This window comes from Leopardus geoffroyi, chromosome B2, assembly GCF_018350155.1.
Source record: "Leopardus geoffroyi isolate Oge1 chromosome B2, O.geoffroyi_Oge1_pat1.0, whole genome shotgun sequence".
NCBI lineage: Eukaryota > Metazoa > Chordata > Mammalia > Carnivora > Felidae > Leopardus > Leopardus geoffroyi.
This window is the reverse complement of record NC_059332.1, coordinates 75964289-75983808: the sequence shown is the minus strand read 5'-3', so window position 1 is coordinate 75983808 and position 19520 is coordinate 75964289. Positions and strand designations below refer to the sequence as shown.

The 19520-nt window shown below is 39.6% G+C and overlaps 1 long non-coding RNA gene and 1 pseudogene across 1 annotated transcript; one reads left to right on the top strand and one right to left on the bottom strand.

Moving 5' to 3' along the window:
* Positions 1–2071: 2071 nt before the first annotated feature.
* Positions 2072–4323, top strand: LOC123608683. Its single transcript, XR_006717377.1, has 2 exons — positions 2072–2231; positions 2832–4323. It is a non-coding gene; the product is annotated as an uncharacterized LOC123608683 (long non-coding RNA).
* A 6671-nt stretch (positions 4324–10994) lies between these two features.
* Positions 10995–13379, bottom strand: LOC123609925 (annotated as a pseudogene).
* Between the last annotated feature and the right edge of the window lie 6141 nt (positions 13380–19520).

Below are 19520 nucleotides of genomic sequence, written 5' to 3'. Positions count from 1 at the left end.
TTTGTCTTCATTCATTGAGAAAAATCTTAGATCGTTTTTAATGTTTATTTATTTTTTAAAGACAGAGACAGAGCATGAGTGGGGGAGGGGCAGAGAGAGAGAGACACACACACACAGAATCCAAAGCAGGCTCTGAGCTGTCAGCACAGAGCCCGATGCAGGGCTTGAACCCACGAACCATGAGATCATGAAATGAGCTGAAGTTGGACATTTAACAGACTGAGCTACCCAGGCACCCCTCATTACAAAAGAATCTCAAACCCTACCTCTTTCATGAAGAATGTCGTTGCTTAATGAAAAAGAGTAACTACTCCCAGACCGCAACTTGTTCGAATTGATTTCCCAGGATTATCTATTTACTATTTTGCCTATTATTATAATAATATAATAATATAATATAATATAATATAATATAATATAATATAATATAATATAATATAATATATAATATACTAATTTGCCTATTATTAACATAAATGCTTTTATATTCTAGGTGTTTAATCTCATAATATTGCAATATTCTCATATTGCATCCTGGGTTTTAAAGAAAAAAATAATGGGAAAAAAAGATTTACTTAAAAATTTCCCCACCGGGGCGCCTGGGTGACGCAGTCGGTTAAGCGTCCGACTTCAGCCAGGTCACGATCTCGCGGTCCGTGAGTTCGAGCCCCGCATCAGGCTCGGGGCCGATGGCTCAGAGCCTGGAGCCTGTTTCTGATTCTGTGTCTCCCTCTCTCTCTGCCCCTCCCCCGTTCATGCTCTGTCTCTCTCTGTCCCAAAAAATAAAAATAAACGTTGAAAAAAAAAATTAAAAAAAAAAAAATTTCCCCACCATTTACTTTTTCCAAGCTTTGGCAGAAACAATACTACCATCATGAAATTCAATTATGCAAACTTCTTTTCCCTATCAGAACAAACACAGGATTTTTAAAAAGATCTTTATTCCAGTGAGATGCAGGGTCAGACATCTAACGTATAGAACTGCAAGAAATTATTTTATGTGACTATGCTTGTGGTAACATGTTACAGTCAACAGTAAACGGATCCAAGGTCCTACAGAAACCCCTCAGTCACAGAACTAAACACACAGGCCAGGCTCAGGAGACAGAGAAGCTGATGGAAGACTGGGGGAGGCAGAGCAGTTACAGACCCAGCTACTGCTTCATGTCAAGGTGAGTCAGCAGATCAGCAATCACGTGTGTGTGTGCGCTACAAAATAGCTTCCTTTCCACTTCCAAATCTCTCAAGCATCTCCCCTGTGGCCTATGTCATACAAAGAAGAAGATCTCGGGAAATTTAGTTCAGCCTGGCCAAAATGACATTTTAATTAAAAGCCATTTTATAGGTTTTCCGTGCCATCGACTTCACCGCTGATTTTTTTCTCCTTCCTTCCCCTTGAGAAAACGAGTATCAAACTGACTGATTTTAAGATTTTAATCTGAAAATGTTTAAATGTACCAGGATGTTTTCTTTAGAAATAACAAAGGAGCAAAATAAAATATTCCCCATGACCCTAGGGTACCAGGCATAAATATTATGTTTCATATCCACATTTATTTGTTTCATGACTTGCAGGAGGCAAATTAGGTTCCTAATTGAGATCTGCACAGTTTCATAATGAACATTTTATGAAAAGGCACGCAAATTGTCACTATCATAAAAAAAATTTATTCAAAGATGCAATGCATCTGTATTTTGATGTGGGAAAATGAGTAAAGTTATAAAAGGCAGAAGGTGTATTTATGTTCTAGGCCCCCCTCCACTCTGGATTGGGTGGGCTTATAAAAAATCATCTTATTTATTTGATATTTAATTACCTCATCTGTAAAACAGGAATGAGCTCTTTAGCAACCTTCAATTCCAGGAAACTTGTAACTTTGAATTATCTATGATTTTCTAAAGTCCAGAAATGTAATAGGAACAATGGTTCCTATGAGGTGGTTGTCCTGAACAGATTTCCTGTTTGATATAATCAGACTCTACTCAGGCAGAAAACACCAGAAGAGTAACTGGATAGTTAGCAGCCATCAAGACCTGTTTTTTATTTTTTGTGGTTTTTTTTAGGAACTTAACTGAGAAGAACAGTAAAATGCCTGGACATGCTAGGGTTATCACCTATTTGGGGAAATCCTAAGCCTTTGAAACACACGGCAAGGAAAAACTGACCTTACCTGAAAAATACCTTACCCTGAAAAATAATGTAGCTGTGTTAAAAGAACCACAGGCATGGAGTAAGTGAATGCTTTGAATCTCTATTGTTTTACAGTGAGCCTTAGTGACCTCAATCAGGCTTGTGCTTTTCTGATCCACAACTCTGAAAAAGCAAATTTTGACTGTAAAATGTATTAAGATTTTAACTTATTTGCCATATGTGTTATCTGAAAGAGGGGGAAAAAAAACCCTGCTGTGAAAACCTTTAAAAAAAGTTTGACCACATTAAAAGAGTAAGGCACAAAAGGACAAAAGGATAATGATTTTTTTCCCCCTAAACGCCTGGCCTGAACATAAGTCCTCCAAAAGTCCCTCTTACCAGATGGCTAACCCAGCAAGGGAAGACAGCCAACTTGATTTCAAATGTGAGAGTGATTTTTTATTTAAATGAAAGATAGAAACTGTCTCAATTTTATTATATCTAAGAGGGGAGCTCAAGTGTTCAGCATGTGGGTCTGGTTTGAGTAAAAGTTTGTCTTTTTTTGAATAGAAATCATATGTAATCCCAGGCAGTGGCCTGAACCATTTGCTAATACTAATTGTTGTTGGTTGAAAGTGGAGTAGGAGATTGTTAAAGTCTTCCCTGGCAGAAACCTGATCTGTGGAAATGTACTTCACAGGAACTGTGATGAGGTTTGCAGCTGGCAGGGGAGTATGACAGTGCGGCCACATGCGTCTCCATCTTTCCTTTGGCAACCAAATCGAGACTCACATGAAACAACTCTGGGAGTTAGCTGATGGCCTGAAATGCAGATCTGGCATTCTTTTCCTCCCTACCCCCTTCTCAGCCGGTGATTTGACAACAAAAACTGAAGCGGGTGTATGTCCCATTTCTAAGAACATATATTTTCAAAAAAGTATTATTTAATGATGTGGCTATTTTGAACTATGATTAATATAAGTACATTTAAGATATAACATTGGCAAGTTAGAAAACCACCAAGTAAGGCCAGATGTGTAAACTGACTTGATGTTTAAATTTAAAACACCAGCATCAGACTGAAAGGTCTGTTATTCTATGAGTCAAATCACAGAGAATTCATACACAAATTATGCTTACCTGTTATTCCCGGAACCTAGAAAGAATTGCCTTTTAAAGGTATCATTAACTAATCTATACATCATCAAGATAAGTGGATTTTGTTAAAAATATTGAATTATAGAATGAACTTTTGATTTCATGGTAGTCTTGACAACACTTGAGAATCCAGTTATGTTCTAGAAACTGTACTACAAATTGTGTTATGCTTTAAATTATTGTGAGATATGTAAAATTGTTGCTAAATTACTGTTATATTCTTTCCTGATTTAGCTTTGTTCACTAATACCTAGATATCCCACCCCCATCAATACTGTAGGAACTCTGTAGAACTCTGTCATTTCAGTTTTATTGGACATTACCACGACTACTTCCAGATCATGGAGAAAGGAATGAGCAAAGTTCATTAAGGGGAACTAGCACATAATATCAAGTAGATATTCTAAATGCACTTCAGAGAAGAAACACGTTCCCACTACCCATGCACCTACTAGCATTCACTTAATGAGTATAAAAACCTGTGTATGGTCCTTTCACATTTGTTAGAGTTAATAATACTCTATTAATAATAACTAATAATAATACTCTAGCTTTTCAACCATTTACTATCACCATTTCACAGACAAGAAAACACAGTCCTGGGGATCCCGAGCAGACCTGGGGCTCAATACCCACCCATTTCCAGACACCTACTCATCTAATAACAAGAACAAGTGCAATTACAGATCCTACCTGGGGAAAGGTGTAGAGTAGCCCACCCCATGAAATAAACATAAAATGAAAACATAAAAATAAAAAGAATCCATGGCTTATCATTTATCAGGCATCTTATTATCTTTGGAATATTATAGAATAAAACCCTATCAGAATGCTGCCATTGGCCTATGCAATAAAATTTTGTCCTGCTGCCTGGCAAAAGCTCTTCAATTCTAACCATTTAAGAGAAAACTATGTCTTTTACAAGTTAGTGTTCTTTTTTACAGCATATTTTAAACAAATTATATTATGTAAATTTTATCTAGAAGTGTATTATTCTTTTTAAGCAATTTTATAAAAAGGCTTCTTGAGTTGGTTTTGGGTTTTTGTTTTGTTTTGTTTTGTTTGTTTATTTGTTTTTAAATCCTTAGGAGAGCCTGGAGTAGATAAGCAAAAGTAATGGTGTGCTATCCACAAGAATGGTGTCCTAGCTTCTAATCCCCTCCTAAGATAAAATTTTCCTCTAATGAGTCCTTCTAAATGTATGTTCCAGTTTCTTCAGCTACAAAGCATGACTATTATCAGATATTTGCTATGATCTTCCCTTCCTTTCACTGATGCACATTTGAACCAATTTTACCCCCAGTCTATGGCCCTTCACCACCGCCCCCTACCCCCCCATCCTCCAGCCCTGCTAAGCTTAGCCTCTCTCCCAGAGCAATGACACAGTTGAAGCCAGAACCCATGTCTTAGCCCCCAAGACCAAGCACGGTGTCTGGCATGTGATTTAAATGATTAAATCTGAGCTGATTAACTAGAACTTGCTGTTTTCATATAGCAGGTAATCCTATCTAATAGACCAGCGCTTCCCAAACTGTGCTGTGAATTGGAGTCACCTAGGGAGCTTTAAAACATGCTGGTGCCTGGGTCCTACTTCCTGAGATTAATTGGTCTAGGGTATGATCTGAGCATCAGAATGTTTTAAAGTTCCCCAGGTGATTCTACCAAGAAGCCAAGAGTGAGAGTCACTCCAATAGCCAAATGCTTCCCAAGTTGAGAAATGCCCCAAGTGATCCCATGTTTGCAGGGTAACTGCAATGTCTTAGGTTATAACATAGAGCTATTTTCCCTCCCTCAATGGCCTCATTCCCTGTTCTTTGGGAATAAGCAAAGTTACTGCTCTTTAGTCATTGGCTTTCAAACCAGTATTTAGATCAATGCAACAAAAGAAATGCTTCCGAAGTTTTAATGAGATGCATTTAGATGGAATTTTAAGTTGGTTTTTGAGCAACTTTTCTTCTAGAAAAGAATATCATTTTACAAACCCAGGCAAAAAGGGACAAAGGGACATAATTTGCAACTCTCACTGCCTGTGATACACTGAATTCCACGCCAAGAAAAGTGACTATTTGTGTCTTCACACAGAGCCAATACATTAAAATACCTGACCTTAAATTATGTTACTGAGTGTGGCATTATTTTAAACAGTTTCTTGGTAGAGGCATTTTAAACGATCATTATCTTTATGTTTTAATTTACTTTGAAAACTGTTTAATATTGGTTTAATCTCTTTTATTTCTGCCAAAGAAGGAAAACTAGAGCACATGTCAAGGTTTACCCCAAAGTGCTGAGGCCATTATCTTACTGGAAATCCTCTAGTGCTCATTCAGCTTGACTCATTTGTTTATCTTGAGTTGCAGTCCTGTGGTTCTTGTTTGTTTACTTATAATTAGTCACTTGCAAACAATTTGTACCAACAAGTAGCTACTTAGCACCCTTACCCCCATCTGCTGCAAAGACTGCTAGCTGACTGCTAACGCTACTTCCTCTTCTTCCCGGACAAGTAACAAGCTACCCTTTCCACTCCTTTGCAGTCCCATATGGTCACATGACGTGAGCCAATGCTCTATGAGCAGAAGTGATGGGAGCCCCCTTCCAGACCTGACCCAATCTCCGATGCACATCCTCCGGTAGCACTTTTGTTTCCCTCTTCCACCAGTGCTAAACTTCTACAGTGTTAAGTGACTGAAGATTCAGGGGTATATCAGTGACAGGGATACTACCCAGCTCAGAGCTGGGTCCCTTTTTTTTTTTTTTTTTTTTTTTTTTTTCCTTTTCAAGTCTATTTATTTTGAGAGAGAAAGAGAGTGCAAGTGGGGGAGGGACAAAGAGAGAAAGGGAGTGAGAATCCCAAGCAAGCTAACTCCACACTGTCAGCGCAGAGCCCCATGCAGGGCTCAAACCCACAAATCTTGAGATTATGACCTGAGCCTATGTCCGATGCTTAATCGACTGAGTCACCCAGGTGTCCCGAGCTGGTTCCCCTTCTAAAAGAGCTCCACACAATATTGATGCAGAAATGGCTGTCACAGCTGCCACTAGTGTCTGGGACAATTAGCACCCTTGAGTCCTCACTGCTCCCCTTTCGGGAACTGGTTACTCATCAGGGCAACACCCCCACAAGAGCCTCTTAGCTCCTAACCCTTGCTCTATAGACCCAGAAGGAGCCCCTTTTTACCCATTTTGCTTCAGAGTTTGGTGGTGGTGGGCATGTGGGGAGGGGGATCCAGAGAACATTTTTGAGTGTCTGCTGTGTGCTCCTTCATTCATTATCACATTTTAGTCATCACAAAGCCCCATGAGGGAGGCATCACTATCCCCACTCTATATAAGGGGAAACTGAACACTCACACAAGGTTACCAGCTGGTGAGTGGAAGGTTCCAGCTACAGACTGGTTCTTCTGACTAGAAAGCCAGGGATGGCGATGCTCATCACGGGCCCTCATGTGCTGACATATACCCTCTCTACCTCCCTGTCTCAGGGTCTCCCTTGGAGCGGGCGCCTCTGGGAAGGACAGTGTGGGAGCCTGTCTGTGGGAGCCAAGTCATTTCATGGAGACCAGAGTGGGTGGAGGATGTGTTCCTGGCCTCCTCATTTAAAACTTGGAACACATTTTTCCATGGAAAAAATATTAGGCAGAGAGAATCCATTTTTGTAACGTATGCAAAAGCACTTTGCAAACCATCAAGGAGTATGTAATATGCCTAAAAGGAGTTACTACTCTGCAGTGCATTTGCACTGTAATTCCGACACTTTGTGGATTAAATAGCCTGTTGTGAAGCAGAATTTAACCGCTAACTGTTATGCTGACTGTCTCAAAGGAAAAATACATTCCAATGGCCAAACAACTGACTTACAACAGACATTTGGAACCCAACCCATTCATAAACTGAGAACTGCCTGGATTAACATGAAGAGGACACATCATCACCATCTTCATCAAGTATTATTTATTAAGGGCAGTGCATGGGGTGAAGCCTTCAGCGTAAAGGAAAAAAAGAAGGGAGTGTTAATCTAATTTTTAATGGCTGCAATTCCACGTCCTGGTTGTGAATGAACTCAAGCTGTTCCAAAACATCCCACTCATCTTTCTTTTTACTTCCTTCCCCTCAATTTAGCACTTATCTTTTACTCTCCTTTCTTTTTATTTTCCCCTTGCCATTCCATTTTTTTTTTTTTGTCTCTCTTCCACATCTATTCAACATTTGTTCTTGCACTAAACAAACTCTTTGCAAGGGCTAACTATATTCTCAGACTCTGTCGTAGAGTCTAGAAATACCAAGATGAGCAAAATGCAGTTCTCAGCACACTCCCGACCTGACAGTCAGAGAAGGGAACCTGAAAACAAACCAGATTCTGTCCTGAAAAATACAGAGAGACACAGAGTGAGTAGAAAGGGTGTTTTCTAGGCAGAAGTTAAAGGAGCAATGCCATTTCCTTTTTCGCTCATCTCACACCTGCATGCCCTTTTCCTCCCTTTCTTGGTCCACACCGGTGTCCACCTTCATCACTTCTCTTCATTACTTCTCTTTGCTACTACTCTGCAATTGTCCTAACCAGTCTCCTTGCCTCTGTCCCTCCCCACTGTAATCCAACGAATATATTGCTGCCAGATGAATGTTCCTTTGGAATGGCTCCAATTATACAGTGCCCCCTAATTATCTCATTGATACTTCTTGCTCTCAGAATTTTATGATAATTCCTAGCATTGCATTTGGAGGCCTTCCTTGGCCTCATCCCTACACAGAGCTCCCTCATTAGTTAGTCAAGTGGAAATGCATACTATTCCCCAAATCACTTCCTTCCTTAACACTATTCCGTCCTCCTTCCTCTACGGTGCTTCTCATACCACGTAGACTGAAATTCTATGCATCCTATAATACTCCTCTCCAAGGCCATCGGCAGAGCTTTCCTTATACCCCCAGCTGTGGATCTTTTATTGCTTATTTGGAAGAAGGAACCAGTGTTTGCTGAGCATCTTTCATATGTCAGGCCCAGTGCTGGGCACTTTTCATGTATTAACCTGTTTACTGTTCATAACATCTCTGTGAAGCCTGTTGGTTTCCCACTTTCAGATAAGGAAACCTAGGTTCTGAGACATAAAGTGTGCTCTAGGTAAGAAAATGGCAGAGCCAGAATTTGAAGCCATACACCCGTGGACCTTGAAGGCCATGTTTATCTCTTTCCATCAAGCCTCATTGCTTCCTTCATTATTTCTCTTGCAGCAACAGACTTGAAAAGTGGTACGTGCATTCCTCAACACCTCCATAATATTGTGGATACTTTTCTCTCGAAAACATCTTTGCCTATTAGACTGCCTCCCACCATGACTGGAATTGTAGAAACTTTCAAGTAATGTGACATTCATGTGAAAGTGCCGCACTGGCACGACATTGCAGGATTCAGTCAACAAGACATATGCAACTTAACTCATCAGCAAGCAACCAGTAGAATCACATGTCCACAGATACATTAATACAAAGAATCAGATATGGAGTTCTCACTGGTGCAATTCTCTAAAGAGATTCTGAATAGAACTAAACCTAGAGATACGGGCCTTTGGTGTTTGCATCTGGCAAAGTTTGAGGATAGGATAATGAGTGTCAGCAAATACTGAAAATGCTTTGTTTATTTGCTTAGATATTCAAAGTGAGCCATTTGCCAAATTTGTGGACCCAAGGACAAGACTGAGACACAAACAAATGTTTCTTCTCAGCCAGTAATAGCTTCTAATACCATCTGGAAACCTACACCAGTTAAGAAAGAAACAAATATGCCTTTTTTTGCTTTCCTTCTAAGACCTCAAAGCTTGTAAATTTGGGGTCTGTTGGGGAGGGAAAAGAAGAGAGTTCCAAAAATGGAGGCCCTCCAGAAAACTCAAGCCCCCTGGCAACCAAGACTTCAGATTGCAGAAGCAATCAGAAAGCATGTTTACGCTGATCTCAGTGGCTCAGGAACAAAATAGAGGTTGCTGCTATCTCTGTTCACACTGAAAGAGCTTCCCTGTGACCCAGTTTAGAGTTTAGTCCAACTCCGTAAATTACTAAGATATTTTTATTGATACCATGAAAGTGCACCCTCATTTCTCTATTGTCACAAAAGCATGTTGTTGAAACACTTAAAATATCTTGGCACACTTTAAAAGTGCTTTTTACAAAAGAGACATGAAATTAATGGTGCATTTCAGTCAACACGTCCTTTGCAGTGCTTTCTTTCCCCTTCCTCAAAGCCACGGAATAAAACAAAGTGGGTCCAAACAAGACCTCTGAACATTTCTGTGATGGGAATAACATCTGGGTAGTCAGGAATGGGAATCAATGTTGCAATCTCCTCTCCTACCCTAATGTACACGTGAACAGCATTAAGCTGGTTTTATCATTAGATTTCACTTTTCAGTGAAGTTTTAATTACCAACCCTTATAATGTCATTTCTGGGAGGGGGTCTTGCAGTTTACCTCCTATTTTCTTGCTTCCCAAATCTTTCTCTTGCTGTGTTCCAGCCTACTCTGTTTCCTGCCCCCATTCAGAAAGCTTCAGATCCAATGTGATTGCTCACCATTCCATCACCATCATTTTTTTTTTTTTTGAACAGTGTATTATCCTAACCACACAACAGTTTCCAGCCATCAGGCACATAATCTTAGCTGCACATTAGCCTGGAAATGGGCTTTTCCCCCCTTTGGTTATCTTATCCATAACATGTGCAACTATTACCTCATTCACCCTTGTGCTGGTTCCAGAGATTAACCCCAAAACTGTCATGATAAATGCACAATTTAAAAAATAGTCAGTTTCCTCAAACTTCTTGTCAGTCTTGTTTTATATTTCATCCCCTGTTATGACATGGCTACTAGAACTTGCCATCTTTTATACTGTCTGGTTTCCAAACATTAGAGCCAAGTATGATGTCATATGATCTAGTAGCATAACACTTATCTAAAGGAAAAAGCACATCCAGAGCTTTTCCCAATGTTTTTATTTGTTATAATAACACACAGAGCCCAAGTTAGAAAACATATTTTTAAAGGAAACCAATGAGACAAGCTTTAACCTTTAACCACGAAAAAGATTCCTTAAAATTTCAAAGGAAAGACAAATTCTATCTCTTAGACACATTAGGCTTTGACTGGCAGAGGCTTTTTCATCCGCATTCAATATTAGCAAGATCACTCCGCTAGTCAGGCTGCAATTTTGTCATAAGCACTGTGCAGGCATTATGGAAAATGTTAAGAAGTGTTCACGTCCAAACCAATTTAATATTTATTCTTTTTTAAAAAGAAAAATAAAACAACAACCAAGGTTCTCCCATTTTCTAATTAGCACCAGTGGCGTCATATTTAAATGCCATAAAGGGAAGATGGTGTCATGGGAAACAGAAGGCGTGGACCTAGGAACATGAGATGGGGCAAGTCTCTTATGTTTCTTCATTTATTAGAGATAATCTGTTCTATCTCTAAGTGCTTGAGGAAGAGCAAACAAATAATGCATGCAAACACACTTTAAAACTATAAAGTACTATACAAACATATGGTGTCATCTCGGTCAATTTTCAGTCCCCACTCTTAACTTTTAAAACTATTGGAGTTGGCGCCTTGCATGCCATTTGCACTATGTACACCCTTCTCTCCGAGCATTGACCACACAGCAGTATGATCATATCTACGTGATCGTTCCCCCTACACACTTGCAAGCTCCCTCAATTCATCTTTATAGCTCTGCTGCCAAGGGCAACCTTGGGTCATGTCTGTTGATTGATTTACTTGCTAAGCGAGTACCTACATAAGGCCCCCAATTTTTATTAATTCATTTCTCATTTTCTCTGTTTTCATTAAAGCCCGAAGCTCTTGTCTTTGCCTCATTTTTTTACTGTCTACACAGAATGTTCATTTTTGTTCCACCTCCCCAAACTGCCTCTAGTGTTACTTTTCTGTGGAGGAAGCACGGCGGGCGGGGGGGGGGGGGAAGTAAACCTAAGAACCTGGGGATGAAGAACAAACATCTTCTAGTAGCAAAATTCCAAAATAGGAATCCAAAGTTGCAGACTACAGATACCTAACTTAGAGAGAAGGGAGTGGCTCTGGGGTGTGGACTTCACCATAGCTGATTACGGGTGTTGATATGGCTGAAGAAAGGATATGTCAGTCAGAAGAAGACAGTTATCACCAATGGATACATGGAAAAGAGAACCAGAAAGATGGATATTGACAGAATGACTACAGCATTGTTGGAGGCAGAGGAAAGAGACCCTCCAGTGGAGGGGGCCGCATCACACTTGGGTGAGGCAGTGAGAAGCACAAGAGTGTGAGATCCAAAATCACCTCAGGCTAAATCCCAGCTCTATCATTTACCAGCTGTGTGATCTTTAAAAATTTTTTTTTCAAAATGTTTTCCAGTTTTACTGGGCATATTTACATGCACAATGTATTTAAACAATGGGTTTTACAATACATAGTTTTATCACTTGGTTTACAACCAAATATACTGTGAGTGTTCTCTCTTTTACAACAGTTAAAATACTTGCAAGGTACGGAGAAAACCTAATTTATTAAGCTCCCTTCTTGGGGAAATTTAGATAGAATTTTTTTTTCCAAAGACACTTCAATCTCTTTGCCACGCATTGAGAAGAAAGGGGTGTCCTTGTCTTCTATAGCTTTCTATAGATGATAGAAACTTGCCTTCCAACTTAGCTTTTTAATTTGCTTCTCAGACCCATCGAATCATCAACCAGGTAATCCATTTGGTTTGCCCAATTTCTTCCCCATTTGCTTCCTCTTTTCTAGTATCCCTGGTACACATGCGCTCTTCCAATACTTCAGTGTCCTGTCCCTCACCTCTAATATCTGCCCCCTGCCCTCTCATCTGCTCACTTCACAGAGGCTTCCTTTCCCTTCCTTTTAAAGATGAGTTCTTGATTGATTTTGATCAACTCTCTACCCAAAGCTTTAGCCTCAATTCCATGTTAGGAGCAGCCTTTAATGATCTGAAGATAGAGTTCAATTGTTTAAAGGAAAATAAGAAGAAAAAACCCTTGGTAGAGATACATGTATTAAGAAACATAGAACTTGGTCACAATGTAGATATGGCTGGTTTTTTTTTTTTAAAGTTTTTTGGAGAGGGCAGGGCAGAGGAAAGTAGTTTTTACTTTAAGAAATGTTAGGGAAATGTTAGGGACCATGATGAAAATCTGTCCACTAGTTCGAGGCAACTAACAAATGATTATCTCCCAGCTAGGGAATTGGAGTGACAGCCTTTACAGGTTATGAAATTGTATGACAAATATTGCATATGCAAGTGTCCTTTAACAGTAACTTTGAATTTAAAAAAAATTTTTATGTTTATTTTTGAGAGAGAGACAGACAGAGCACAAGCAGGGGTGGGGCAGAGATAGAGGGAGACACAGAATCTGAAGCAGGCTCCAGGCTCTGAGCTGTCAGCACAGAGCCTGACTCAGGGCTCAAACTTATAAAATGCAAGATCACAACCTGAGCTGAAGTCGGACGCTTAACCGACTGAGCCACCCAGGCGCCCCAACAGTAACTTTGTATAGCAAGGCAGATGCCAGCTAGCAAAAAAGTGGTGCCCACAGATGCTTATTAATTCTGGAGTCCTGGAAACCAGGAAGTGCTCATCCATCACATGGGCCTCACACCGCGGTAGAAATGTCTGAGGAAAGCAGTGAAGTTGGCTGCACCAGCATTTACACATGGAACATCTCTTGGAGAGCCAGGTGTCATGGGGGCACAGACTCACAGTTGTCTTTGTGTGAATCATGCTCACAGTTCCAGCCATAGAAGGAGGGGGGCAGGCAAAGAAAGACCCCAGCATGTAGGTTCCCCCATTCAGACAGCAGGTTTTATTTAGCTCTTTACTGTCCTGGATTCCTATGGAAAGCACAAATTGGAAAGACCAATGATGAATTGAAGGCTCTTCCTGGGACCAATTGCAATCATCTCTTAAGGCTGGGGTCTCCCTGGAGGGACATGCAAGTTCACGGTGGCTCAATGCAGCAACTAATTCCAGTTCAAGTGCTTTGGAAATGGCCATGATGAAAATCACACTGCAAGAGAAATGCTCTATCTTTCTGTGGTCCATGGCTCGCTTTCCCCAGAAGGTCTTAGAGGAAGCAGGAGCCAGGATGTCCAGAGACTGGGGCTTATCACCAAGTTTTGTCCTAAGGAATGCTTTGAACTCAGCCAGGGACTCAGCCTTGCCTGGGACTCTCCTTCTCAACAACTACTACCTGTGTGATCTTATGTAAGTCACCTAACTGCTCTGATCTTTGTATTTTCATATGTAAAATATGAAAAACAGAGTGTTTATATGGGCACAGAGTGTAAGTGTGCTGGTTGTTTGCCCTTGGTGGGAAATGCACCTCACTGCCCCTACTCAGCCTTACGAGAGGATCGTACCACATATCGCCAGCTCAGGAAAAGATCCAAATTCAAAATTCGAAGTAGTTTTCTACTATATATCGTCAGTAGCTATTTATTTATTTATTTATTTATTTATTTATTTATTTATTTATTTAAAGTGTATTTATTTTTAGAGAGATAGAGAGTGCAGGAGCAGGGGAGGGGCAGAAAGAGAATCCCATGCAGGCTCCGTACCGTCAGTGCAGAGCCCCACGCAGGGCTCCAACTTATGAAACTCTGAGATCATGACCTAAGCCGAAATCAAGAGTTGGACGCTCAACTGACTGAGTCACCCAGGCACCCTTCAGTAGCTATTTATAAATGATGTCTGAATCATTCAAAATATGTTGTATAGAAACATCAATGAATATGTTTCATTTCCAGCTAAGAAATAGCTGAAGGGTTCTATGCCAGTGATAGACTTACTTTATGTATTATTTGCAGAATTTTTATGTTATGTTTTTCACATGAAAAAGAAGTAGACATCCCCATATTGACACACAAAACCTTCTGCATACAAAAAGAATAATAACATTATCTGTGAGGAAACATTTATTTATTTATTTATTTATATTTGAGAGACAGAGAGAGAGCAGGGGAAAGGGGCAGAGGGAGAAAGAAAGGGAATACCAAGCAGGCTTCACACTCAGCGTGGCACCCGATGCAGGGCTGGATCCCACAACCAGGTTCAGAATCTGACACAAAATCAAGAGTCGGACAGTCAACCTATTGTGCTACCTGGGCAAGCCAGAGGAAACATTTTTTAAAAAGAAATTATTTATATGTGTTTCTTATTGTTATGTTGTTGCTTTCGTCACCTTGGAATCTGACTGACAGACAGAAAGGAATGTTAGCGGGATTTTCATGTATCTGTCTCCCACTTTGTGGGCTCTACGCCTTGTGCAGACTCTGGTGAATGCTAAGGCCCTTTCTCCCACGATTAACAGACACAAAATTTTGCTTTCAGTTTCATCAGCTTATGGACCTACACGCCCAGGGTCAAGAACTCTGGGTCAATCTATAAGATTTCTGGTCATGGTGGGCTCATGATCTCAACTGCAAGGGAGCCGGAGTCACATGACTTAGCTTATTTGCGTTTGCCAGATTTAACTTGTAGATAACTACATTAATCTCCACCTTGTAAAAGAGGGAAAACTAGGCACTCAATCCATGAGCTGATTCCTCCTGAGAAAGACAGTTGGGAGCACAAACCTTATGGTGCTCACAAATTTGGAAAATTATGTAAACTAGCAAGAGCCATATCAACAGTGTGCACATTTGTATTCACAAAAGAATATAAAGAATACCGCTAATGTATGTTTTATTATATTTGGTCATTTTAATCCTCCAAATTGATAGAAAGCCCCGTAATATAAAAATAATACTCCTACATGGGCAATTATTGAAATTGTATGTCTATATGACTTGAACATGAAGAGCCTGGGATATGCAGGTTTTTCTCTTCAACCCACTGCCACAGGAACAGTGTGATGCTTTCCACGCTGGTCCCTGCTTGTAGTCTCTTATCTTACAAGTAGCTGAGTCTAAAGAGATAGAGTCAGAACTAGAAAGAAGAATATTTCTGAAAGTATGGATTTTTACTTCCTGCCAAGCATTCTATTCTCATACACCCTTGTGACCCTATGGAAATGGGAACCATAAAAATATTTTCTGGCTTGGAGGTTAATCTATAGTTCACTTTCTCCAATGTGCTCCACCAAAGACCAGATGGGATACTAAAATGAACTAGGTTCTGACTACAAAGCACCCTTGTAGCCTGAGGCAGGGGAAGGCATTACAAATATGTATGTTATGTGGAAGTCCCAGCGGGATTTCCACAAAGAGTCTGTCTGAAGGCGCATGTCCACTCTGGGAAGCAAACCACTCTGAAATTCCCAATTCATTCTGAGCACTGACCCTGCAGCATGGGTACGGAGGCCAATTGGAACCATGTGTAGGGGCTACCGCTCTGGACACACCGCAGTGCCCTTGCCACACTGACTTCAGATTGTGGCCCCAGAGCCTTCCCAGTCACACAATCGTAGGCAAGCTCTCTAAAGGTGTTGACTTAGGCTTCCAGAAAAAGCGTAGCTCTTGTGACGGAGAAGCACAAGCTTTGGCATCATTCAGTCCTGGGCTGAATTCTGGCTCTACCAGCTATAGAGTGCTATATTCTGGGGGAAACAACTCAGTTGCTGAACTTCCTCTGTCCTCATGTGTATGCAAAAAGAATAATTACGCCCATCTTGCAGGATATTATAGATATTGAGTAAGAGAATAGAGTAGTATAGGCAAGCAAGCTAGAAACTGCTTAAGAGCTCTAAATTCTGTCTGCTTCAGTTTCTTCCTCTGCAAAGTGAAATAACAAAATACTTACCTAATCAGATTCCTGGTAAGGATTCAGGGAGTTAATATACTTAAAGGGCTTTAGCTAGAGTTTGGGCATTTATTAAATGCCCAATAAATGCTCACATTATTGGATAATGTACATAGAATACTTAGAAGTATGCTATGGTTAGGTGGGAGATCAAAAATGGCAATATTATTCTCTTTTTATTTTTCTCCCTAAACATAGTATGAAGGGAAACTAATGTTTATTTCTCTTGTCCTACAGACAAATTCAGTATGTTAAGTGTCCTCAAAACCACCTCTTTTAAAATGCCTAAAACTTTGTATACCATATCCAGATTGTCTCTACCAAACTCAGTCTGTGTCAACTCCCCAAATTTTCTGAGAACGTTAAGCATAGGCTAAATTAAATGTATTTGGTGAAAGCTAAAGAAAAATGCACAAGGAGAGAAGGTTGGCCCTGGATTAAAGATGTGTGACAGAAGAATTTGGTAACCTCTACCAAAAATACTATGGTACTTCTTGTAAATCTCAGGAAAAAAAATGTTTTCCAAAAAAAAAAAAAAAATCCTTTTTCAAGTGGCCAAACGAAAGATTTGTATAGTACTTACTCAAAACAGCAATTTTCATTCTGCAGCCAGGATACTTTAAAGAGGAGAAAGACCAATTGTATGTACTGCCATGAAAATGATTCCAGGTGCAACGAGCCCTCAAGATTTATATAACTCAGCTCTTAATTTATTTCCTTTAATCCACACAATATTTCCCAGCTTCTCAATTGTCAGCCACATGTTTCTCAATAAAGACCATGGTGGCACCAAACTTCCAAGTTAGATGCTATGATTGTGTTTCCTGAGTGCCCAATATAAAATGTAGTTAGTGTTTTTAATAATCATTTCTCTTGCAGTATTTCCAGCAAAAGTCTGTGTGTAATGCCAAACCTTGGTCTTCTGCATGGAACCGGTCAGTCTGCGTGTAGTTTACTAGAAAGCCGGGTTTTCAAACTCTGGTGTTAATTTCAGTCACCATGTTTTAGACCGCAGTAAGGAGCAGGGCTAGAATTGATAAACAGCTATCTCATGGGTATGATGCATGAGGAGAAAGTAGCTAATTAGAATAGAAATCCACTGTAATCTCAAAATAGAGGCTTGCTTTGAAAAAAAATGCAATATAGGCATATTATCCAATAAGCAATGAGCTCCTATTGTCTATCTAAGAAGGAAAAGCAATATAAATCTGTGTAGATAACACAAAAGGTCTATAATATAATAAGTTTCAGTGAACAGAAATTCAAACTCATTTATCAAAAATTAATTTTTGAGAGAAATAAACTTTTACCTATCAGAAGTTCTATTTTTACATTTGCCCTGTTTGTCCTTCTTTACATGCAAGAACAATTTCTTGCAGCCAATTAAGTAGAGATGATTATGCAAACAGATAGAAAAATTACTGTTACATTTGTTTTACATTAGATTCATACAAAATAAACTATGTGAAATTGAAAGTTCAACCCTTTCCTCTAAGGGGTCTAAATAAGAATTCATTAGATTGGGAAGGTAATTTGTGAAAGTTTTGTGTGAACAACAATGACATAAATTCTTTCTTTTAATATTCAACATGAATTTGTAACATCCTCCCTTCCACTAACAAAACCTATTGTACACCATCAGTTACCATTGAAAATTCCAGAAGAAGCCTTTGTTACCTTCTTTGTGGTATTTTAGAGCCTCTGGAAAGATAAGCAGTAGTCATTTCTCATCCTGTGACTTGTGATAGTTGATGGAACGTTCAAATGAGCAACTTATTCATACGCAATGTATACAGTGTTCATGTCAACATCAGGCAGAACAAACATGGCTTATGAACAGAGGTTAAATGACAGATAAATCATTTCATGAGTAACATACATAAAACTCCTGACTCTTCATGTCTATTAGTGCTTTGGTGCTGTCTTTATCTTCACTACAGCCAGCATCCTTCTTTTTCTTTTTAATATGATTCCCAGCGTTTTGATGTCATATGTTTTGTCTTATTCAACCATTTGGAGTACAGGTGTGCCACTGTGTTTTTGATGGAGTGTTGCTATTCCAGAAAGCCCCATCCACAACACAACCCCACACATGTAGTCCAAACCCGAAGATGAGTCAGCCATTGAGACTTTGCTCCAGTTCTTAAGAGAACTCCCCACATAGTTGGACAGAATGTAGAATTAGCAACACACACAATAGTTAGGGAATAATCCTGAGCTTTAAAAGACCTCAATATTCCTCTATGAATTTTCAAGGGAAAAAAATTTGTTTTTCAGTTCTGTGTCCATGCTACTAGAATTACAGTCAATGTTTTTAGACTGTAGAAGTCTTTCCTTAGCGAGAAAAACCCCATATGCATGCATTCCTTATACCACCTCTAAAATTCCTTATACCACCACAAAACTGATTAAATGATTTTCCGAATCGGAATGGGGAGCTTGAGCTCCACTTGCAGTACAAATATTTCCTAAAGTGCTGGCCAACAGTCTATTGATCCTGACCAAATTCTGATTTCTTTGAAAATGTTTCAGCTTCTTATCACATTAAGGAAATGAACATTTTCAAAAAGCTTGCAACAACAAAGAGAACAGCCCGGTCTTTAGGCTTAATCTGGGTATTATTTTCAAGACACATTTTGGAGAGAGTCTTTGAGTGTTCTGCCGGAGGCTGGTCTCTGCCAGTGTTTATTTCTTGTACTGATGCAGTTCAGAGGTGATTAGTGAAAAAGATGCTGAAAGAAAGGGAATAAACGAGAGGACAGGTGTCATATTCTTTGTGTTCTCTTTCAGAGCTTGCACAGACGATTCCATGGTGGCAAATTTGGCACTATGTGGGTGGCTGCGTGACTTCAAATGCTCAGCTGCTCAGGCTCCCAGGGCACTGACAGACTGTCTCCTCCACTTTGGAACCCCCAGATGATGAGTCTCTGACCCTTTAAACAAAAAGCCTGAGCACCATATGGTGATTTTTTTAAAGTGCTATCTAAAGATACAAGGACTTTATGAACAGCGTTTGGACATCACTCCACTGCATGGTGTCGGTTCATTCTACTGTTTCTGTTGTTAGAAACCACCTTCCAGTCTTTATCCTATAATGGAAGTATTGCCAGAGACTAACAGAAGTTTAAAGTTGGAACTTATAAACCATCTAGCCTAAACTTCTAGAGGATTAAAGAAAGAACATGTGGAAAACACTTTGCAAACTGAAAAATTCCCCCTAAATGTATTTTGTTTTGAAGATGGGAAAACAAAGGACTAGAAAGTTATAACTTACCTATTATTCCTAAGGCTGAGAGGTAACTGCATAATCAATTTTAACATTGTCATGCAAACTTTTAATACAAAGTTCATATAAAGTTTAAAATTAGGCCATGGGTCCCATGACTTCTTTTTTGAATGTATATTTTAAATGAGGAATTCAGGATTTTTTAGTGCAAATCTTAT